This window comes from Vicia villosa, linkage group LG5, assembly GCF_029867415.1.
Source record: "Vicia villosa cultivar HV-30 ecotype Madison, WI linkage group LG5, Vvil1.0, whole genome shotgun sequence".
Lineage (NCBI taxonomy): Eukaryota > Viridiplantae > Streptophyta > Magnoliopsida > Fabales > Fabaceae > Vicia > Vicia villosa.
Window position 1 is genome coordinate 68,443,684 of NC_081184.1, and position 12,339 is coordinate 68,456,022.

Here is a 12,339-nt window from a genome sequence, read left to right on the forward strand (position 1 = left end):
CACGAGCGCCGGTTTATCTAGTGCTTGGTATATAACTTCTTAGAAAATGGAGAACGGTCAAAAAGGGGCGTATAATAAAGCGCCTATTTTCACCGGAGAAAACTATAGTTATTGGAAAGACTGTATGTGCATTCATATCAACTCCTTTGATAGAAAAATCTAGGATGTCATCGTCAATGGTCCTATGGCTATAACCAACGATGCAGGCGTTACCAGACCTAAACCTCAAGCACAATGGGATGAAAAAGATGAAAAGAATTATGCATATGATTGGAAATCTAGAAACATGATTATAGTTATAGTATTGCATACTCCGTAGCCTTTTGAGCGTTCAGAATATCCAAGTAGAAAACACTTCTGAGCTTTAGAATCAAACTTATGCAGATGATCTTTAGTATTCAGAATATAGCATACACATCCAAATGGATGGAAATATGAAATGTTGGGCTTTAGGTTCTTCCACAATTCATAAGGAGTCTTATTAAGAATAGGGCTTATAGAGATTCTATTCTGAATATAACATGTTGTGTTAATTGCTTCTGCCCATAAATGCTTATCCATATTGGTCTCATTGATCATGGTTCTGGCCATTTCTTGTAGAGTCCTATTCTTTCGTTCTACAACTCCATTTTGTTGTGGAGTTCTAGGATAAGAGAAATCATGGGCAATACCATTTTCTTTGAAATAAATTTCAAAGAATCTGTTCTCAAATTCACCACCATGATCACTTCTGACTTGTATGATTCTGCATTCCTTTTCAGATTGAATCTGATTACAGAAGTCAAAGAACACGGAATGTGACTCATCCTTGTGTTTTAAGAATCTTACCCACGTCCATCTGCTATAGTCATCTACGATGACTAATCCATATTTCTTCCCTCTGATTGATGCTGTTTTGACTGGGCCAAAAAGATTAATGTGTAGAAGTTCTAGCGGCCTAGAGGAAGAGACAACATTTTTAGATTTGAATGCAGGTTTTGAAATCGCCTACTTCATCGTTTTTCTATTTTTAATGAATTTTTTACTTTTTTCATAGAGTCGAAAAAATCCAAAAAAATTCCCAAAATTCTTATTTGTCTTAATTAGATTAAATTTAGTGATTTTATATTATTATGAATTTATTTTAATCGTTTTTCTTCTTTTTATTTGTTTCTGCCTGTTTGGGACATAGTTGGTATTTCTGTGTTTGTTGATAACATGGCTGAACAAAGAACCTTAAGCCAGTTGGCTGCCCCTGATGCGAACTTATGCATTGAGTATCCTGATGTTGATGTACCTTTTGAATTGAAATCTGGTTTAATACATTTGTTGCCTAGGTTTAATGGTTTTGCAGGTGAGGATCCGCATAAGCATCTGAATGAATTTGAGGTTATGTGTTGTGCACCTTCCAAACCTTCACTAGAGGATATTGTCAAAGAAATGGCTGCAAATAATCTCCAGTATCAACAACAAATAGATTCTACTCTTCAGACTTTGCAAACACAGATTGGACAGCTTGCCACTTTGATGAATGCCATGCAACAAGCTCAAGGATCAAACCAACAACCCTTGGAAGACCATTCTGTTTTTCAAATAGAGTTGCTTTCTGAAATTGTTGATGATACTTGTACTGATTTGCTTGCATCTAATTTTCCATCACTGTCTGATTTTGATGATGTTTACTCATGTTTTTATTGTACTGACACTAACATTTGTGTTGTATGTGCTGAGATTGATGCTGCCTTGGAGGGAAACATATTTACTACAGGTGAAGTTGTTATCAATGAAGCTATTCATGCAACTGATACTCTTGACATCCCGGCTGTCCCAAGCACTCCTTCTATTGAGCAGCCACCTTCACTCGAGCGGAAGCAACTTCCTGAAAATTTAAAATACGCTTATTTAGAGAGTAATGAGAGACTCCCGGTTGTAATTTCTTCTAATCTTGATTTTGATCAAGAAAATAAGTTTTTGCGGGTTTTAAAGAAGCATAAGAAGGCAATTGGGTGGACTTTGACCGAAATTCTCGATATTAGCCCATTTATGAATTTGCATAGGGTCTCAATTGAAGGGGAACATGAAACAAAAGTAGTGAGGCAGCCCCTCAATCTTTTGATCTTTGGTGTTGTGGAAAAGATCATGTGCCCATTCAACACTTTTACTTATCGAAGATTCTTCTTTGATCCTGGAATAAAAGGCGAAGGCACTAATAAAAATTTCAAGTTCAATGGGCATTACCCAAAGCTACTCCATGAGATCCCCACTTTGGAAGAAGAAAGTGTAGAATATATCTTTTTGGGAAAGGCTGCTAATGTGATCACATATCCTCCTTGACTACTCGGGTGTGTTCTTTCCTTTCTCTCCCTCTTATTTTATATTTATGTTCTTTCATTGAGGACAATGTATGTCTTAAGTGTGGGGGAGGTAATCATTTATTTGTTTTGTTTTCTTTCAATTTTTTGTTTGTTTTTGTTTTGTTTTCAGTTCTTAAAAATATATATTTTTGAAAGTTTTAGGCTATAGATTAATTTGTGGTTAGTTGTGGAGACTTGGGAAAAGTTCACAAGATCGGTATCGTCTTAACACCGTAAGTCTCCTGCATATGGAAGTTAATTTGAATACTTATTATGACATAGCCTTGAATTATCATTCTCTAATAGCTCTTGAGTAGTTTATCTTTGCAGTCGGCACCATCTCACACATGCTCTACGTAAGGAGGCCGATGAAAATAAGTGAGTGATCCAAGTTTTAAAAAAATAAAAAAAAATAAAAAGGAACGCACCTTCTAAGTTTGGTGACCCTCACCCGGTCACTTAACCCAACGGTTGTAAAACCTACAAAAAAAAGAGATTTCAAGTCCCGTTGTTAGTTGGTTCAAAGGTTTCTGGTACTGAACTTGGTAGGGAGGATTACGGTCCGATCCCCCGCAACTACAATTGGGGAATAAAAGGGGTATACTACTTAGGTACCAGAACCCCATGCAAAAAACGATCAGAGTCACTAACCGGTAGCCTTACTATGAGTGTGTGGAGATAACGGGCTTAATGTGATTACGCCAGAATGAAAAAGAGTAAAAAGGAGGATGATTAAGTTAGGTTTTGGCATAATAACATTATTCGAAGTGGTTTGTGCGTTCAGGAGGCTTATGACCGCATAATTGCGAATTTGTGTTCCTACGATATCCTTAGTGTGCAAGATTAGTACCTATTGATGCAATCTTAACCGCAGAAGAGTTTGTAGCCCAGAATGAATAAATATTGCTGGGAGTTTCTTTTGAGTTTTAATTTTATTTTGCTCGGAGTGCAAAAGTTCAAGTGTGGGGGAATTTGATCAGTGCATTTTAATGCATATTCTCCTATGTTTATTCTTAAGCATTTCTTTGATTTTCTTTGTTTACTTTTATGTTTTATAATGTTTTTCTAATTTAGTTTATTTTTGGTTTAATTTGATTTTCGCACTTTATTTTCAGCATTAGTAGTCTGCACTAAAATGATCAGAAGTGGAGCTCCGGGAATCCGATTGAGGCGTTCTAATAATCGATGGAAAGCTAAGAGAAAGAGCTACAACTTTTTTGTTGGAGTCAAAGTCAGATTCGAAGCGCATATTTTACAGAATTTCGTTTGAAGCTGCAACATTAGTTTTATTTAGTTTTGTATAGTTAGTTTTGGGCCTGGGTTATGTTTGTTTGACCCAGTTGGGTTATGACCCGAATTATTGTTTCTCCCATTTACCTAGGTCTGGCCGCTAATGTTCATTGTTACGTTTTCTACTCACAAATTTTTGAGAGCTTGATAATTGTAATGGAGAACTAAACCTCGAGGATCAATTCACTGTAATCAGATGCCGCTTTGAGGTTCTTTTATAATTTTCAATTAATCTGTTCCTTTGAATTCAATCTATAATTACAATTGCTTGCTTAATTTAATTGTTTTTATATGATAGAATTCTTTAATTTGATTGTTGTATGTTCTTGAATCAATTTCATGATTAGTGTAGCTTTTGCATTATCGCGTTCAATCATATTGTGTTTGCTTAATTCACAATAGCTTTTAATCCGTTTGCTTTATCCGGAATTCTGGGACACACTTCGAATAATTGCTATTGCGCTTGTCAGTAGTTTTTGTAGTCGAATAGGATCAGACCCGTTTAGGGAATTGGAATTTTATAGGGATCAAAGATAAGTCGGAAGTTGATACAGTGGGTTGATTCGTTTCAGCTTATTCAGATAATCACTTTTTTATAATAACTTATTTTCTACATTTTTATAATTGAACACGAAACCAACCCCCCCCCCCTCAATTCGATTTCAGTTAGTAATAACTAGAGTCCTTGAGAGACGATACTCGAGTTACCGTTATCGTCGTAACTACAGTTTTGCAAATTAACTCGTTTTGATCCGCGTGCGACAGCGGAGCAGTCACCTTCTTCTTGCGAGATCTTTTGTGTTCAGAAGATTCTCCTTTTTCAGACCTTTTGAAGTTCTTGAAGTTCTGGAACCTTCTCTGCTTGCTCTTCCAGAGTTGATTTACTCTTCTGGATAAAAGAGATAGTTCATCATCATCATCATCATCTTCTTCTTCTTCTGACTCTGACTCGTCAGATTCTTCTTCTTCTTCCTGAAAAGCGTTAGTGCATTTTTTATTATTAGATTTTAATGGAATAGACTTACCTTTCTTTTGAGGCTCATTTGCATCCAGCTCAATCTCATGACTTCTCAAGGCACTAATCAGCTCTTCAAGAGATACTTCATTCAGATTCTTGGCAATCTTGAATGCTGTAACCATTGGTCCCCATATTCTGGGAAGACTTTTGATTATCTTCTTTACATGATCAGCCTTTATATATCCCTTGTCAAGAACTCTTAATCCAACATTAGAGTTCGGAATCTAGAGAACATTGCTTCAATGTTTTCAACATCTTCCATTCTGAATGCTTCATATTTCTGGAGAGAACAAAGTTTAGGGTTTTAGAGATAAATTAGGGTTTTAGAGATATGAAGAGGAGTTTGTCATTTTGGAGAGAACAAAGTTTGAAGACAAGGAGGCAAGCCAAGAGGAACAAGCTTGGAGATGCAAATTAGAGACCCATTGAGTTGCTTCATTTAATAAGGTAAGGGTGGGGTTCTCTTCCTATAATGGAGTTTATGAAATATTGTATGTGGGGATTTGAGTGTGTAAATTTATTGCGTTTGTTGTGTTAATTGTTGCTGGAAAATTGAACATCTATGAAACGTTTCTGTAAATCACTCTTGTTGTTGAAATTGCCATGGGTGTTCTGGAAATGAACATTTTTCTGATGCGTGGATGCGCTGATACGGTGTGAGGCAATATGCATTATTCTATCATGACGGACGACAATATGCTGTGTGAAACATTATTCTGAAACGTCACACATACCTCAGCCCATGGTGTTCTCTTAATTGTTTCTAATTGTGAAACATGACGGGCAGCGCATGGTGTTCTCTTAATTGTTTTATTTCCTATCTCATGGTTAGGTGCTGCTATGCATTTCTTACTGTTTCCAACGTGTGTTTTTCATGTTCTCAGTATTTAAGATATAATATATAATAGTATTACTAAGTGAACATGAAATAGTATATATATTAGAAACAAGGTATATATAATAGTATTAATAAGTGAACATTAATCAGTATATAATAATTAGAAACAATAGTAGATATGTAACTAATAAATGCAAAACAGTCCTATTAGATCAAATAGAGGAATTAAGCGGTATAATTAGTTGATCGAAATTTGATGAAAATTGACGTGGTAGCTAAGTTTAATTAGTACATTAACGTGGTGGTGTTATTTTGTCGAAATTGTGATATTAATCGGTCGATTAATTAATGATTGAATTAATGTCCAATAAGTCTATTCAATTGGAGTAAACTTGAACTTAGATTAATTATTCGGTTTATCGGTAAATAACGGTACCTTGAGAATTTAACCGAACGAATCGAATAACCAGTAAAGAATAGAACTGTATCCGAACTAATCGTTTGAGTTATGTTTTGTGACTTGGAAGTATAACCCGAAAATTTGTAAAGTCGTGAATATTAAGGATTTAACCGGAAATTAGATAAGCGGTAGTGACGCGGGATATATCTTCTTAATTAGAGATTATTATTAGGTGAATAATTTTGGTCAGTTGATAGTGGATTAGTGAGTTAATAAGTCGACTACTTTATAGAGAATTATAAGACTAATTTGACTTGACTTAATGTGTCTATTTGTTGTAATGATTTCGTTAATATGTGAAGTTATATCTTTATCGTGATGTGTCGAAACATGACGATGTTTGCAATGAATTGTAACATGTGATGTTATATATATTTGTGATGATGATTTTGTGACTAAATGAAGGTAAAATATTATGGCGACGTGAATTACCTCGAATAAATGGTAATGTGATTGTGATATAGGCTTATGCCTCATGACGATATGTGATTTTGATGAGTATGTTATTTGTTTTGTTTGTCGAGTCACATTCCATATGCATACTCTGTGACGGCCTAAAAACTATGGCAAACATGACGGCCTGAAAACTATGGCAAACATGACGGGCCAAATGGCAATTGGTGACGGGGGCTGAAGCTCCGATTGGTACCACATACATATACATGAGTCATGTCCCATGTGTCATATGTGATTCATAGTTGTGGCGTTTTGTGACTATATCGTGATTGTATTTCGTGACTTGTTAAATGATGGAAGTATGTGAAGATGTGAATTGATAATTTTATGAATAGAATGACGATGTCAATATTTGTGAATGTGATTAGCTGAATATGTCTGGTGTGACTTATATGTGATGTTTTGTGATTAGCCGCACATGTGATGTTTTGTAATTAAATGTATATGTGATATTTTGTGACTAGATGAGTGACATATATGCTGTGATGTTTTGAGACTAGAATTGTGATTTATACTCGTGATGTATCATGATTTGACTTCCAAGTGTATGACTGATATATTTATATATAATTGATGCGATGAGAAGTATGTGAGATTCGTGAGTTAGTGAAAGTATGAAGTGTATGGCAATATTAATACTGGTGATGTAATAACTATATATGTCTGAATCCTAATATACAATTTATCATACGCTCACTTATATGATTTGATATCTCACACTTCTCTCTTGTTCGCCGTTGCCTTTATATTGGTAACGTGCAAGTGTTCGAGTATGAAGATTTAGTTGCTATTAATCGAGTCGGTTGTCGCTCTGATACGTAGCACTCGGGGGGATGATTTATGATGTTTAGGATTGTTGTTGTTTACTATTTTACCTTAGCTGAATAAGATGTTATTGATTTAAAGATTGAGAAATATAATTCCGCCTTTAATGAAAGAAGTTGTTCTGTTTTGAAAGTATTATATGTTGAGTATTTGTTTCATTGATTAAAGAAAGTGCTATGTATCCGCTAAATGCGATGATGTGATTTATTGTTAAATGATTATGTGACGCCTCATTTGTTTGTCGAGAAATTTTGAAACTCTGATTCTTGAATATTTGCCGGGTAGAAATGGGGTGTTACATTAGTGGTATCAGAGCAGGTCGGTCTTGTCCGACCAATGTTGTCTAATTGTTGTCTATCCCTTGGTACGCGACGAGTGTGTGAACACTGTCGGTACTTGTTTGTTTTAATTTAAGGATTTGGCTTGATGTTAAGTGGGGGAGAAGCCTTGCTTCTTGAAGAGGTTCTGTTGTAAGAGGTAGTCTGGTATGCTATCGACAAGCGACGGTGCGAGTGTTGTTGGGAGTTTTAGATGTTACCCGGATTCGAAGACGACGTGAAGTTAAGAATGATTTTGGGAAGCAGAAATTAGAGAGTTGCAATGTTCAGCACGGTTGAGGACTGTGAAGTTGTCGGTGCAAGTAACCATTGTGTGAGATGCCAATGTTTGAAGGGTAGTAGAGTAATGAAGTTGCAGTGGACTTTATGTTGGACTCGCATAAGTGATTGTCGAACGTGGTCGATGCGTGAAGTGTTGTGAATCGCGAGTCCAAGTTGGAAACTCGAAGATACACTTAGCTTGTGAAAAGAATTGTTGTCTCCGTGATATCAAGACTAGAATTTCGATGAAAGAATGCATCTCTCGAGTTATAAGGAGTTATGCTAGAGGCTGTTTGGGATGTGTTTGAGTCGAAGAAAAGTGAGTTTCGGAGTAGGATCTCCGTAAGCAAGTCGTAGAAATATCAGAATCATTGTGAAACTTTAAAATTTCATAACTTGAGTTCCGGATATCCGATTTGAGCTCCGTTTGAAGCGTCGAAAAGATAATGAGATGAATTGTGAAGTACGAGTATAGAAGTAATTTTGGAGATGGAAATACGTTTGATGATTGTGTGATGCTAAGTGACTACGAAGCAGATTTTGTAATATGCTTGGACGTTGGTGTCTCATCGACAAGATATAACGAGTAGGAAGTTGTGGGTATTGTAAAAACCCAAGTTGAATCATTGGATTATGACGTGTTAATGGATTTGAGTGAAAATTCGGAGATGACGCTATTACGAAGTAACAACGGTTTATACTCCACTATGGTTGTCGAATACTAATTGACAAATTGGGGAACTGATCACCCTCAATCCATTGTTAATGGTAGATGACAATCGTACTGAATGTTATAGATCTGTCTTGCTATCTTAATAGTAGAGAAAGAGTATTGATGTAACGTCACAAAGGTAGTCGCTCACCAGTTTGTGTAACTTGATAAGAGGAGTGGTTAAGTAAGAGTTTGAAGAAATGAACAATTCGGAGTAGTGAGTATTGTACAAGCGAATGTCGCGAGGCAAAGATTTGGAAGTAACAGTGAAACAACGATGTGAAAATGAGTATTAAGGAAAGTCTGCATTGGATTGAAAATTTGTGAACCATACAGTTGACGGAGTTTTAACAAGGCAGTGACTTAAAGGAAAATTATCAGAGTTGCGCAGCGGAAGCATTGCGTTGCGCTGTTGTTATACGACTTGTAAAGAGTGAAGGTCGATATGTCAGAAGACTGTGAAGTGGATTTATCTTGATGTTTGGATTGATAGACTATTGGAATAGGTGCGATGAGCCAGGATGCTGCATTGGGTCGTAGATTATTGTGGATCTGGTATGAATAGTAATGTGTTTGTATGGAATCGTTGTGCCGAAGAAGTAGTGATTGAAGTGTTACCAAACACGATTTGGATATTTGAGAATTGGATACGAGATTTGGTTGCGATGGTGTTGTCAAGTAGATTTTCGAGGACGAAAATATTCTAAGTGGGGGAGAGTTGTAACGCCCGGAAATTCAATTATTCGCTTAATCTAGACGTTCGGAGTGTTTAGTGAAGTTTTCGTATTTTGAGACGATTTAGTCGGTATTAGTTCGGGATAGCGGATTGATATTTAATCAAGAGTTTTGATATTTTCAGTATTAGAAATATTATTGGAATAATATTTGAAGTTTTGGGAATTTTCTGAGTAATTAATATTAGACCGGAAATATGATATATTGGTCGAATTTGGATTGTCGGTGTTATTTTAAGAAGCGTATTTGAATTTATTAAGTTAAAAGTCGGATTTTAGTCGGACGGTCGAAGAATAATATTATTTACAAGTCAAAATTTATTATATTATTGAAATATTAATAAAAGTGATATTTTAATTTAATTGGAGTTATTTATCTTATTGGGCCTAAAATTGGTTGTGAAGAGGAAGTGTTAACTAAGCCCAATTGGAAATGATAAATTAGGGTTTTAGAGATATGAAGAGGAGTTTGTCATTTTGGAGAGAACAAAGTTTGAAGACAAGGAGGCAAGCCAAGAGGAACAAGCTTGGAGATGCAAATTGGAGACCCATTGAGTTGCTTCATTTAATAAGGTAAGGGTGGGGTTCTCTTCCTATAATGGGGTTTATGAAATATTGTATGTGGGGATTTGAGTGTGTAAATTTATTGCATTTGTTGTGTTAATTGTTGCTGGAAAATTGAACATCTATGAAACGTTTCTGTAAATCACTCTTGTTGTTGAAATTGCCATGGGTGTTCTGGAAATGAACATTTTTCTGATGCGTGGATGCGCTGATGCGGTGTGAGGCAATATGCATTATTCTATCATGACGGACGGCAATATGCTGTGTGAAACATTATTCTGAAACGTCACACATACCTCAGCCCATGGTGTTCTCTTAATTGTTTCTAATTGTGAAACATGACGGGCAGCGCATGGTGTTCTCTTAATTGTTTTATTTCCTATCTCATGGTTAGGTGCTGCTATGCATTTCTTACTGTTTCCAACGTGTGTTTTTCATGTTCTCAGTATTTAAGATATAATATATAATATTATTACTAAGTGAACATGAAATAGTATATATATTAGAAACAAGGTATATATAATAGTATTAATAAGTGAACATTAATCAGTATATAATAATTAGAAACAATAGTAGATATGTAACTAATAAATGCAAAACAGTCCTATTAGATCAAATAGAGGAATTAAGCGGTATAATTAGTTGATCGAAATTTGATGAAAATTGACGTGGTAGTTAAGTTTAATTAGTACATTAACGTGGTGGTGTTATTTTGTCGAAATTGTGATATTAATCGGTCGATTAATTAATGATTGAATTAATGTCCAATAAGTCTATTCAATTGGAGTAAACTTGAACTTAGATTAATTATTCGGTTTATCGGTAAATAACGGTATCTTGAGAATTTACCGAACGAATCGAATAACCAGTAAAGAATAGAATTGTATCCGAACTAATCGTTTGAGTTATGTTTTGTGACTTGGAAGTATAACCCGAAAATTCGTAAAGTCGTGAATATTAAGGATTTAACCGGAAATTAGATAACCTGTAGTGACGCGGGATATATCTTCTTAATTAGAGATTATTATTAGGTGAATAATTTTGGTCAGTTGATAGTGGATTAGTGAGTTAATAAGTCGACTACTTTATAGAGAATTATAAGACTAATTTGACTTGACTTAATGTGTCTATTTGTTGTAATGATTTCGTTAATATGTGAAGTTATATGTTTATCGTGATTGTCGAAACATGACGATGTTTGCGATGAATTGTAACATGTGATGTTATATATATTTGTGATGATGATTTTGTGACTAAATGAAGGTAAAATATTATGGCGACGTGAATTACCTCGAATAAATGGTAATGTGATTGTGATATAGGCTTATGCCTCCTGACGATATGTGATTTTGATGAGTATGTTGTTTGTTTTGTTTGTCGAGTCACATTCCATATGCATACTCTGTGACGGCCTGAAAACTATGGCAAACATGACGGCCTGAAAACAATGGAAAACATGACGGGCCAAATGGCAATTGGTGACGGGGGCTGAAGCTCCGATTGGTACCACATGCATATACATGAGTCATGTCCCATGTGTCATATGTGATTCATAGTTGTGGCGTTTTGTGACTATATCGTGATTGTATTTCGTGACTTGTTAAATGATGGAAGTATGTGAAGATGTGAATTGATAATTTTATGAATAGTATGACGATGTCAATATTTGTGAATGTGATTAACTGAATATGTCTGGTGTGACTTATATGTGATGTTTTTTGATTAGCCGCACATGTGATGTTTTGTAATTAAATGTATATGTGATATTTTGTGACTAGATGAGTGACATATATGCTGTGATGTTTTGAGACTAGAATTGTGATTTATACTCGTGATGTATCATGATTTGACTTCCAAGTGTATGACTGATATATTTATATATAAGTGATGCGATGAGAAGTATTGAGATTCGTGAGTTAGTGAAAGTATGAAGTGTATGGCAATATTAATACTGGTGATGTAATAACTATATATGTCTGAATCCTAATATACAATTTATCATACGCTCACTTATATGATTTGATATCTCACACTTCTCTCTTGTTCGCCGTTGCCTTTATATTGGTAACGTGCAAGTGTTCGAGTATGAAGATTTAGTTGCTATTAATCGAGTCGGTTGTCGCTCTGATACGTAGCACTCGGGGGGATGATTTATGATGTTTAGGATTGTTGTTGTTTACTATTTTACCTTAGCTGAATAAGATGTTATTGATTTAAAGATTGAGAAATATAATTCCGCCTTTAATGAAAGAAGTTGTTCTGTTTTGAAAGTATTATATGTTGAGTATTTGTTTCATTGATTAAAGAAAGTGCTATGTATCCGCTAAATGCGATGATGTGATTTATTGTTAAATGATTATGTGACGCCTCATTTGTTTGTCGAGAAATTTTGAAACTCTGATTCTTGAATATTTGCCGGGTAGAAATGGGGTGTTACATTAGTGGTATCAGAGCAGGTCGGTCTTGTCCGACCAATGTTGTCTAATTGTTGTCTATCCCTTGGTACGCGA